This window comes from Bufo bufo, chromosome 1 (assembly GCF_905171765.1).
Source record: "Bufo bufo chromosome 1, aBufBuf1.1, whole genome shotgun sequence".
Taxonomy (NCBI): Eukaryota; Metazoa; Chordata; class Amphibia; order Anura; family Bufonidae; genus Bufo; species Bufo bufo.
The window spans coordinates 321986421-321999844 of NC_053389.1; positions in this window are offsets into that span (position 1 = coordinate 321986421).

Genomic DNA, 13424 nt, shown 5'->3' on the forward strand with positions numbered 1-13424 from the left:
ACATGGCATCAAAGCACCCTAATAGGTGAGCCGAACGCCTTGGTCCACAATCAGTGTCTGCGAGTCACACCACTGCCTCCTCTTCCCCTATGTTAAGTGCTGGCCAATCCCCTGTCCAAGACGCCGGCCCGGATGCCTCCCGCCCTGCATCTGGACCTTCGCAAGCACCATCAGCTAGTACATCCACTTCTGTGTCCCAGCGCAGCGTACAGATGTCCATACCCCAGGCCTTAGAACAAAAGCGCAAATACCCAGCCACACAGGCCATAACACTAAATACGCACCTTTCCAAATTGCTGGCCCTGGAAATGTTGCCATTTAGGATTGTGAAAACTGAGCCTTCCCTCGTTACTCAGTCCCCAGCCACCACTATTTTTCCCGGTGTGCCGTTCCCAGCTTACACCAGCATGTGTCCCGTAACATAACCTGTGCCCTGACCAATGCAATTATTGGGAAGGTTCATTTAACGACTGACCAAAGCGCTTTTGGCCAGGGACACTACATTTCCCTGATGGCACACTGGGTGAACGTTATGGAGGCCAGGAGTGAGTGGTTTCATGGGATGGCACAGGTGCTACTGACGCCAGGGATTGCGGGCCCTACTTCCATCAGGATTTCTGCCACCACCAACATTAGTGGCTGCAACCCCCCCTTCTCCTCCTCCTCCACATCCACCTCTGAATTCTCATCTTGAAGCTCCAGTCAGCCATCAGTCAGTAGCTGGAAGCAGTGTAGCACTGCAGTGGGAAAGTGGCAACAGGCTGTGCTGAATCTAATTTGCTTAGGCGACAAACGGCACACTGCCGCAGAGTAGTGGCAGGGTATAAGGGACCAGACTGATCTGTGGCTCTAGCCACTCAACCTAAAACCAGGCATGGTTGTGTCTGATAATGGCCATCACTTGTTGGTGGCTTTAGAGCTCGGCAAGCTCACACACATACCATGCCTAGCCCACGTGTTCAACTTAGTGGTTCAGCGGTTTCTCAAAACCTACCCCAATTTGCCTGAGCAACTGGTGAAGGTGCCCGCGTGTGTGCCCATTTCCGAAATTCATCTACAGCTGCCACCGGTCTGGCAACGCTGCAGAAGTGATTGCAATTGCCAGCTCACCGACTGTTGTGTGACATGAGTACGCGCTGGAACTCCACATTCCACATGTTGGCCAGGCTTTGTGAGCAGCAGAGGGCAGTAGTGGAATACCAGCTGCAACATGGTCATCGCCTTTCCAGTCAGCTTCCGCTCTTCACAAGCGAGGAGGGGGCATGGATGTCTGACCTCTGTGATGTTTTTACACAACTTTGAGGAATCAACACAGATGGTGAGCGGCGATGCCGCTATTATCAGACTAACCATCCCACAACTATGTTGTAGGATGCCGCTCTGCCGCTGCAGTTCAAGGAGGGTGTGCTTTGCGGTGTATGAGTGGCTGAAGTGCATGCATAGTTTCCTGGACATTTTTGGGATGTCTTGCAGATGGGTGGAAGATTTCAGGAACCGTTTGACAACCAGATTGAATACATGTGCCATGCATGGCGCATGGCTCAGCCCTCCTTGACGCAGAGCCGATAGTGTGTTTTTCCTGTTGTCGGTCACCATGGTTCCGATTTTGAGTTGTCGTGGAGAAAGCCAGGATTCAATTTCTTGCTGAAGGACACAGAGCAGTTCCTCCCCTGTGTGACTCTGTTCGCCCAGGCAGACCAGGTGCAGAACAGCGTGAGAGTGATGAGAGGGGTCGCACATGGCTTGCATACACTACATACCTCCATCATAATTCTTGGATCTCTACATCAAAATAATTTATTTGGTGTAAATCGTGCGAGGGGCATAGTTGAAGACATTGACTGCACAAGAGATGCAGAGCAGCGGAGTTCCGCCACCTCTATTTGCTTCCCGCTGTTTACTGCTCCTGAATTAAAATTGGGCCAACCAGCTTCAGCTTCCTCTGATGTGTATGCCTACGAAGTCCTTTTGTTATGGCTTCGCACAGGGAGCAAGAATATTATGCACAATTCTGATGGAACTCCTGATCTTAAGAAACTGGACTTGGACTCCAAAGCAGAGGCACTCCTGTCATGTCTTGTGTGCTGTGGAGATTGAATGAAGACAAAGCAGATAAAAACACATGAATATTTTCAAATTACTGATGCTGCTTGATTTAATTTTGAATAGATGGTAAAGGCAAAGTCTGCTGGTTGTCATGCCCTGCTCAGACGATGCCCTGCGGAGGTCTGCCAGATTAGCAGCACGTGTCTAGTCATTTGTTTTGGAGTCGTGCTAGAGTCATTGGTTTAAATTACTCTCACTCCCAGGGTTACGTGCGGGTTATAGCTTCTGTCAGGCTGTGGAAGCAAGGAAGGAAGGATTGGCTGTTCCTGCTCTGATAAGATAAGTTGGTTTCTGATTTCTTTGGTTTGCTGTCTAGGCTGTTTGAGTGACTTCTGTCCCCTCCTGGTTCTGAGGGAGCAGGCTGCCCCTTTTCCCCTTTCACCATCTCAGGGATTCTAGGGTATTTTCAGCCCAGGCACAAGGACACATTATTCCCACCATAAGGGTCTGAATGTGGGATTAGCAGTATAGGGAGAGCTGTTTGCTAGGAGGTGACCTTATCCCCAGCTTCTCGCCTAGAAACTTGTTTGTATAGTTATCTGTGTATCTTAGATCCTGTCCGCCGTGACATTATAACTCGCCAAAACTGTGACTGCCATTGCTCAGCTGTTTTGCAATGGCGTCAATTGATGCGCTAGTTGACCGCATGCAGGGATTATCTCTAGAGGTTGCGGATCTGCGTAGTTCGGTCACACGGTGTCAGAATGCTCTGGCATCAGGTGCAGGTCAAATTTGTGGGCAGCCTAAAGTCGCTCTTCCTGAGAGATTTACAGGGGGTGCGGATGACTTTATCCGCTTTAAAGAGTTATGCAAGTTGTATTTTCGGCTGCGTCCATCTTTGTCAGGTGATGAAAGTCAGAGGGTTGGTATAATCATTTCTCTGCTTAAAGGGGACGCACAATCCTGGGCCTTTTCTCTGCTGCCCAGTTCTCTGGCCCTTTGGTCGGTGGAAGAATTTTTCAAAGCCCTGGGATTAATTTATGATGACCCAGATCGGGTCTCGATGGCGGAATCTAAATTGCGTAATTTATTACAGGGTGAACATACTGCAGAGGTTTACTGCGTTGAGTTTAGGAGATGGGCTACCGAGTCAGAGTGGAATGAACCCGCGTTACGTAGTCAGTTTTGTCAGGGGTTATCTGAGAGATTGAAAGATGCCCTTGCTTTTCATGAGTACCCAGATTAGTTTTGTCAGGGGTTATCTGAGAGATTGAAAGATGCCCTTGCTTTTCATGAGTACCCAGATTCTTTGGAGAATGCTATGTCTTTGGCAGTACGGTTAGATAGACGTATTAGAGAGAGGTGTAAGGCTCCCTCCGTGCAAGGGATCCCTTCTGTGAGTGGTTTCGTCTCTACTGCTTCCCAGGGTGAAATTACAGGTAACTCTGGGGTAGGGGAGGAACCCATGCAGCTGGGTCAGGTATCTTTCCGTTCTGGTAGTAGAGACTTTAGGAAATTGCATAAACTATGTTACTACTGTGGGAAAAGTGGTCATTTTATTTTTGCTTGTCCTTTTGTTAAACCGCATGTTGATAAGAGAGAAAAAAAAAAAGGCCTGACTCTTGGTAGCGTGAATAGAGTGGTGGAGCAAGCAGGTATGCAAGCTCCCTGTAATACTCATTTTCTCCTTCCAGCTATGGTGGCGCTAGACTCAAGAATTTTTTGTTGTTGAAGTATTCATTGACTGTGGTGCTGGGGTAAACCTTATTGACTTTCTTTTTCTTCAAAATCTGGGTCTAAGTACTTGCACTTTAGAAAGAGAGATTCCGGTTTTTGCAATTGATTCTTCCCTTCTTTCTCAAAGGGGTCTCACTCATATTGGTATTCAGTTAAGGGTGGGTGATTCACATGTGGAGATTATGTCTTGTTTTGTCATGAAGGATTTGCCCGCTCCTATAGTCTTAGGGTTACCGTGGTTGACAAAACATAACCCAATTATAGATTGGCAAGCAAGACAAATCATTTGTTGGAGTGAATTTTGTTCGGATAATTGTCATGGCACATCTATCTCTGGTGTGTCCACTATGGCTCTATCTCAGTATCTCTCAGATTTTGCGGATGTCTTTTCGGAGGGGGGGGCTCAGGAATTGCCCCCTCATCGTGACTATGATTGTCCAGTTAATCTCATCCCAATGGGCTAAGTTGCCAAAGTCTCGGCTTTATAATGTTTCTCAACCCGAAAGAGAGGTCATGCGGAAGTATATCGCCGAGAGTTTGGCAAAAGGTCATATTAGGCCATCTAAGTCTCCGGTGGCAGTAGGTTTATTCTTTGTAAATAAAAAGGATGGATCGCTGAGACCTTGTTTGGATTTCCGGGAATTGAACCGTATTACGGCCCGGGATCCGTATCCCCTTCCTTTGATCTCTGACCTTTTTGATCCGATTGTTGGAGCCAAGGTGTTCTCCAAGTTGGATTTGAGAGGGGCCTACAATCTGATCAGAATCAAGGAAGGGGATGAGTAGAAAATGGCCTTCAATACGCACGAGGGTCATTTTGAGAATCTGGTTATGCCTTTTGGGTTGACGAGCGGCGCCAGCTGTATTTCAGGGATTCGTCAATGACATTTTCCATCATTTGGTGGTTAGGTTCGTGGTAGTTTACTTGGATGACATTTTAATTTACTCTCCTGATCTGAAGACCCATCAGGATCATGTGAGACAGGTCTTGACGATCCTTCGGGAGAATAAATTATATGCCAAATTGGAGAAATGTGTGTTTTCTGTGCAGGAGCTTACGTTTTAGGGATATCTGCTTTCTGACTCTGGTTTTCGTATGGACCCCGAAAAGGTCCGGGCGGTTCTGGAATGGAACCGACTAGAGAATCAGAAAGCTTTGATGCGGTTTTTGGGGTTTGCTAATTATAATAGAAAATTTATTTTGAACTATTCTACCATTGTAAGACCTCTGACTGATATGACTAAGAAGGGCGCCGACGTCTCTGTCTGGTCGGATGAGGCATTGCAGGCCTTTTCAACTATTAAGGAGTGTTTTGCGTCTGCTCCCATTCTGGTGCAGCCTGATGTGTCTCAGCCATTCGTGGTGGAGGTTGATGCATCAGAAGTGGGGGTTAGAGCAGTGCTGTCGCAGAGTTCATCTCCTGGCAAGTGGGTCCAGTGTGCTTTTTTTTTTTTAAGAAGCTCTCGGTCGCCGAGAAGAATTATGATGTGGGAGATAGAGAGTTGCTGGCCATCAAGTTGGCCTTTGAGGAATGGCGTCACTGGTTGGAGGGGGCGTCTCACCCCGTTACAGGATATACGGATCATAAGAACTTGGCTTACCTGCAATCTGCCAAGCGTCTGAACCCTAGACAGGCCAGATGGTCACTGTTTTTTACCAGGTTCAATTTCGTGGTTACTTTTCGCCCGGGAGTTAAAAACGTCAAGGCGGATGCGTTGTCTCGCAGTTTTCCTGGGGGATGTGATTCAGAGGATCCTGCTCCGATTTTGGCTGATGGGGTGGTGGTCTCCGCTCTCTACCCCGAATTGGAGATGGAGGTGATGGGAGCCCAGGAGGGGGCTCCTGGTTCTTGTCCCCCAGGGAGGTTGTTTGTTCCTGACGGACTGCGATACAAGGTATTCAAGGAACATCACGATACTGTCCTTGCTGGACATCCTGGTGATAAGTCCACCTGTGACCTTGTGTCCCAGAGGTTCTGGTGGCCCGGGTTACGTAAGAGCATTGAGGATTACGTGGCAGCTTGTGAAACCTGTGCACGGTCAAAGGTTGCTCATACTCGAACGGCTGGTTCACTCCTTCCTTTGTCTATTCCGTTTCGTCCTTGGACGCACTTGTCTATGGACTTTATTACGGATCTGCCGAGTTCCTCCGGGAAAACAGTAATTTGGTGGTAGTTGACCGTTTTAGTAAAATGGCTCACTTTATATCGTTAACTAGTCTGCCTAATGCCAAGACTCTTGCGCAGATTTTTGTTGATAATATCGTGAAATTGCATGGTATTCCTTTGGATGTGGTCTCTGATAGGGGCACGCAGTTTGTCTCCAGGTTTTGGAGGGCGTTCTGCTCTCCACTTGGCATTCAACTTTCGTCCTCTTCGGCTTTTCATCCGCAGTCGAATGGACAGACAGAGCGTACTAATCAAAACCTTGAGACCTACTTGAGGTGCTTTGTGGCTGAGAATCAGGAGGACTGGTCCTCATTCTTGTCCCTAGCAGAGTTTGCTTTTAATAACCGTAGGCAGGAGTCCACGGGTAAGTCGCCATTTTTTGGCGCATACGGTTTTCATCCTCAGTTTGGTACCTTTTCTGGGACTAGTTCCTCTGGGATGCCAGAGGAGGAGAGATTTTCTTCTGCATTGTGTTCTATCTGGCGGAGGATCCAAGTGAATTTGGAGAAGATGGGTGAGAGGAATAAGCGAATGGCTGACAAGAGACGTGTGACTGGTCCGGACCTGTGTGTGGGTGATCTGGTGTGGTTGTCCACTAAAAATATTAAACTGAGAGTGCCATCTTGGAAACTGGGTCCAAGATTTATCGGTCCGTACAAAATATCTGCGGTGATCAATCCAGTAGCGTTTCGGCTGGATCTTCCGCAGACTTGGAGGATCCATGATGTATTCCACAGGTCTTTATTGAAAAAATATGTGAGACCGGTGGAACCATCGCCATTGCCCCCTCCTCCTGTTCTGGTCGATGGAAATTTAGAGTTTGAGATCTCCAGGGTTCTTGACTCTAGAGTTCTTCGGGGTTCCCTTCAGTACCTGGTACACTGGAGGGGATACGGCCCTGAAGAGAGGATGTGGGTTCCGGCGCTGGATATCAGTGCCAGCCGACTGGTTAGGGCTTTTCACAGATCCCACCCGGATAAGGTTGGTCCAGGGTGTCCGGAGGTCACCCGTAGAAGGGGGGGTATTGTCATGCCCTGTTCAGACGATGTGCGGAGGTCTGCCAGATTAGCAGCACGTGTCTAGTCATTTGTTTTGTTTTGGAGTCGTGCTAGATCCGCCTCCCTTCAGGTGCTCTGGGTGGGGTCGTTGGTTTAAATTACTCTCACTCCCAGGGTTCCATGCGGGTTATAGCTTCTGTCAGGCTGTGGAAGCAAGGAAGGAAGGATTGGCTGTTCCTGCTCTGATAAGATAAGTTGGTTTCTGATTTCTTTGGTTTGCTGTCTAGGCTGTTTGAGTGACTTCTGTCCCCTCCTGGTTCTGAGGGAGCAGGCTGCCCCTTTTCCCCTTTCACCATCTCAGGGATTCTAGGGTATTTTCAGCCCAGGCACAAGGACACATTATTCCCACCATAAGGGTCTGAATGTGGGCTTAGCAGTATAGGGAGAGCTGTTAGGGATTTGCTAGGAGGTGACCTTATCCCCAGCTTCTCGCCTAGAAACTTGTGTCTGTATAGTTATCTGTGTATCTTAGATCCTGTCCGCCGTGACACTGGTGTGTTGTCATCAGTGTCTTCATTATGTTTACTGCAGGACCCACAATAACAAATTCGGTCCATACAGCAAAAGGAGGTCTACAGTCACCCATCATTTTTCCCCCAAAAAAACATGTTTGAAATAAAAAATGTCACCAATGAAAGGATAATTGAATTTGGTTCATACAGAAGAAAGTCTACAATCACCTATCAATTTTCCCCCCAAAAAACTGTTTCACATAAAAAATTTCACCGCTACGCAATTCGGTCCATACAGCAAAAGGAGGTCTATGGCCACCCATCAATTTTCCTGAAAAAAACTTGTTTGAAATAAAAAATTTCACCAATGACAGGATAATAGAATTCGGTTCATACAAAAGAAAGTGTACTATCACCCATCAATTTTCACAAAAAAAAGCCTGTTTCACATAAAAATTTTACCACTACATAATTCGGTCTATACCGCAAAAAGGGCTTTACCATATAAAACTGCACCCCTGAATGGCGAATATCTTTTTCTTTTGCCACTAATGCATGACAAAAAGAGCTTTATCACATATAACTACACCGCTGAAAGACAAATAGGCCCTTATTTTTTTCCACTTTACACTACACAATGCTTTTCAACATATACAGGTGAAACTAAAAAAATTACAATATCGTGCAAAGTTCATTTATTTCAGCAATGCAACTTAAAAGGTGAAACTAACATATGAGATAGACTCATTACATGCAAAGCAAGATATTTCAAGCCTTTATTTGTTATAATTTGGATGATTATTGCTTACAGCTTATGAAAACCCCAAAGTCTCAATTTTGAGGTACCCTTTGCTCAGGGGGTATGGATTAATTAGCTGACTAGAGTGTGACACTTTGAGCCTAGAATATTGAACCTTTTCACAAAATTCTAATTTTAAGCTGCATTAATGGAATTCCTTTTAAGTGTAACGCTGAACGGCAAATATATATTTTCTTTTTCCACTAATACACGCTACAAAAAGCTTTACAACAGATAACTTCACCACTGAGCGGCAAATATATATATATATTTTTTTCACTAATACATGCCACAAAAGGCTTTACAACAGATAAGTGCACCGCTGAGCAGCAAATATATTTTTTCTTTTTCCACTAATACACAACACAAAAGGCTTTAGAACAGATAACTGCACCGCTGAGAGGCAAATATATTTTTCTTTTTCCGCTAATACATGTTACAAAAGACTTTACAACAGATAACTGCACCGCTGAGCAGCAAATATATTTTTTCTTTTTCCACTAATACACACCACAAAAGGCTTTGCAACAGATAAGTGCACCACTGAGCGACAAATATATATATATTTTTTTTCTGCTAATACACGCCACAAATGGCTTTATAACAGATAAGTGCACTGCTGAGCGGAAAAAATATTTTTTCTTTTTCCGCTAATACACGCCACAAAAGGCTTTAGAACAGACAACTGCACCGCTGAACAGCAAATATATTTTTTCTTTTTCCACTAATACACGCCACAAAAGGCTTTACAACAGATAAGTGCACCACTGAGCGGCAAATATATTTTTTCTTTTTCTGCTAATACACGCCACAAAGACTTTAGAACAGATAACTGCACCGCTGAGCCGCAACTATATTTTTTATTTTTCCACTAATACACGCCACAAAAGGCTTTACAACAGATAACTGCACATCTGAGTGGCAAATATATATATATAATTTTTACCAATATTACACACCACAAAAGGCTTTACAACAGATAACTGCACCGCTGAGCGGCAAATATATTTTTTCTATTTCTGCTAATACACGCCACAAAAGGCTTTAGAACAGATAACTACACCGCTGAACCGAAAATATATTTTTTCATTTCCTGCTAATACACGCCACAAAAGGCTTTAGAACAGATAACTGCACCGCTGAGCGGCAAATATATGTTTTCTTTTCCATTAATACACGCCACAAAAGGCTTTAGAACAGACAACTGCACCGCTGAGCGGCAAATATCCTTTTTCTTTTTCCGCTAATACACGCCACAAAAGGCTTTAGAACAGATAACTGCACCGCTGAGCAGCAAATATATATTTTCTTTTTACACTAATACACGCCACAAAAGGCTTTAGAACAGACAACTGCACCGCTGAGCGGCAAATATCCTTTTTCTTTTTCCGCTAATACACGCCACAAAAGGCTTTAGAACAGATAACTGCACCGCTGAGCGGCAAATATATGTTTTCTTTTCCATTAATACATGCCACAAAAGGCTTTACAACAGATAACTGCACCGTTGAACTGAAAATATATTTTTTAATTTTCTGCTAATACACGCCACAAAAGGCTTTACAACAGATAACTGCACCGCTGAGCGGCAACTATATTTTTTCTTTTTCCACTAGTACATGCCACAAAAGGCTTTACAACAGATAACTGCACCGCTGAGTGGCAAATATATTTTTTCTTTTTTTTCCTGCTGCTGGGTTGTTGCCCTCCTACGGCCTCCTCCACGTCTCCTGATGTACTGGCCTGTCTCCTGGTAGCGCCTCCATGCTCTGGACACTACGCTGACAGACACAGCAAACCTTCTTGCCACAGCTCGCATTGATGTGCCATCCTGGATAAGCTGCACTACCTGAGCCACTTGTGTGGGTTGTAGACTCCGTCTCATGCTACCACTAGAGTGAAAGCACCGCCAGCATTCAAAAGTGACCAAAACATCAGCCAGGAAGCATAGGAACTGAGAAGTAGTCTGTGTTCACCACCTGCAGAACCACTCCTTTATTGGGGGTGTCTTGCTAATTGCCTATAATTTCCACCTGTTGTCTATCCATTTGCACAACAGCATGTGAAATTGATTGTCACTCAGTGTTGCTTCCTAAGTGGACAGTTTGATTTCATAGAAGTGTGATTGACTTGGAGTTACATTGTGTTGTTTAAGTGTTCCCTTTATTTTTTTGAGCAGTGTATATATTTTCTTTTTCCACTAATACACGCCACAAAAGGCTTTACAACAGATAACTGCACTGCTGAGCGGCAAATATATATATTTTTTTGCTAATACACGCCACAAAAGGGTTTACAACAGATAACTGCACCGCTGAGCGGCAAATATATATTTTCTTTTCCATTAATACATGCCACAAAAGGCTTTAGAACAGATAACTGCACCGCTGAACCAAAAATATATTTTTTAATTTTCTGCTAATACACGCCACAAAAGGCTTTACAACAGATAACTGCTCCGCTGAGCAGCAAATATATTTTCTAATTTTACACTAATACACGCCACAAAAGGCTTTACAACAGATAACTGCACCGCTGAGCGGCAAATATATTTCTTCTTTTTTTCGCTAATACATGCCACAAAAGGCTTTAGAACAGATAACTGCACCGCTGAACCGAAAATATATTTTTTCATTTCCTGCTAATACACGCCACAAAAGGCTTTACAACAGATAACTGCACCGCTGAGCGGCAACTATATTTTTTCTTTTTCTACTAGTGCATGCCACAAAAGGCTTTACAACAGATAACTGCACCGCTGAGTGGCAAATATATTTTTTCTATTTCTGCTAATACACGCCACAAAAGGCTTTAGAACAGATAATTGCACCACTGAGTGGCAAATATATATTTTCTTTTTCCACTAATGCACGCCACAAAAGGCTTTACAACAGATAACTGTACCCCTGAGCGGCAAATATATATATATTTTTCCCCCGCTAGTACACACCACAAAAGGATTTACAACAGATAACTGCACTGCTGAGTGGCAAATATATACAGTACAGACCAAAAGTTTGGACACACCTTCTCATTCAAAGAGTATTCTTTATTTTCATGACTATGAAAATTGTAGATTCACACTGAAGGCATCAAAACTATGAATTAACACATGTGGAATTATATAGATAACAAACAAGTGTGAAACAACTGAAAATATGTCATATTCTAGGTTCTTCAAAGTAGCCACCTTTTGCTTTGATTACTGCTTTGCACACTCTTGGCATTCTCTTGATGAGCTTCAAGAGGTAGTCCCCTGAAATGGTTTTCACTTCATAGGTGTGTCCTGTCAGGTTTAATAAGTGGGATTTCTTGCCTTATAAATGGGGTTGGGACCATCAGTTGCGTTGAGGAGAAGTCAGGTGGATACACAGCTGATAGTCCTACTGAAAAGACTGTTAGAATTTGTATTATGGCAAGAAAAAAGCAGCTAAGTAAAGAAAAACGAGTGGCCATCATTACTTTAAGAAATGAAGGTCAGTCAGTCAGCCGAAAAATTGGGAAAACTTTGAAAGTAAGGGCTATTTGACCATGAAGGAGAGTGATGGGGTGCTGCGCCAGATGATCTGGCCTCCACAGTGACCGGACCTGAACCCAATCGAGATGGTTTGGGGTGAGCTGGACCGCAGAGTGAAGGCAAAAGGGCCAACAAGTGCTAAGCATCTCTGGGAACTCCTTCAAGACTGTTGGAAGACCATTTCAGGGGACTACCTCTTGAAGCTCATCAAGAGAATGCCAAGAGTGTGCAAAGCAGTAATCAAAGCAAAAGGTGGCTACTTTGAAGAACCTAGAATATGACATATTTTCAGTTGTTTCACACTTGTTTGTTATGTATATAATTCCACGTGTTAATTCATAGTTTTGATGCCTTCATAGTCCTGAAAATAAAGAAAACTCTTTGAATGAGAAGGTGTGTCCAAACTTTTGGTCTGTACTGTATATATATTTTTTGCTAATACACGCCACAAAAGGCTTTAGAACAGATAATTACACCACTGAGTGGCAAATATATATTTTCTTTTTCCACTAATACACGCCACAAAAGGCTTTACAACAGATAACTTCACCGCTGAGCGGCAAATATATATTTTCTTTTCCATTAATACATGCCACAAAAGGCTTTAGAACAGATAACTGCACCGCTGAACCGAAAATATATTTTTTCATTTTCTGCTAATACTCGCCACAAAAGGCTTTACAACAGATAACTGCTCCGCTGAGCAGCAAATATATTTTCTATTTTTACACTAATACAAGCCACAAAAGGCTTTAGAACAGACAACTGCACCGCTGAGCTGCAAATATATGTTTTCTTTTCCATTAATACATGCCACAAAAGGCTTTAGAACAGATAACTGCACCATTAAACCGAAAATATATTTTTTAATTTTCTGCTAATACATGCCACAAAAGGCTTTAGAACAGATAACTGCACCGCTGAGCGGCAAATATATATTTTCTTTTCCATTAATACATGCCACAAAAGGCTTTACAACAGATTAACTGCACCGCTGAACCGAAAATAATTTTTTTTCATTTTCTGCTAATACACGCCACAAAAGGCTTTAGAACAGATAACTGCACCGCTGAGCAGCAAATATATATTTTCTTTTTCCACTAATACATGCCACAAAAGGCTTTACAACAGATAACTGCACCGCTGAGTGGCAAATATATTTTTTCTTTTTCAGCTAATACACGCTACAAAAAGCTTTATAACAGATAAGTGCACCACTGAGTGGCAAATATATATTTTCTTTTTCCACTAATACATGCCACAAAAGACTTTACAACAGAAAACTGCAACACTGAGAGGCAAATATATTTATTATTTTTCCGCTAATACACACCACAAAAGGCTTTACAACAGTTAACTGCACCGCTGAGCAGGAAATATATTTTTTCTTTTTCTGCTAATACACGCCACCAAAGGCTTTAAAACAAATAACTGCACCGCTGAGTGGCAAATATACTTTTTCTTTTTCATTAATACACGCCACAAAAGGCTTTAGAACAGATAACTGCACCGCTGAGTGGCAAATATATTTTTTCTTCTTCCACTAATACACTCCACAAAAAGCTTAAGAAGAGATAACTGCACCGCTGAGTGGCAAATATATTTTTTCTTTTTCCGCTAATACACGCTACAAAAAGCTTTATAACA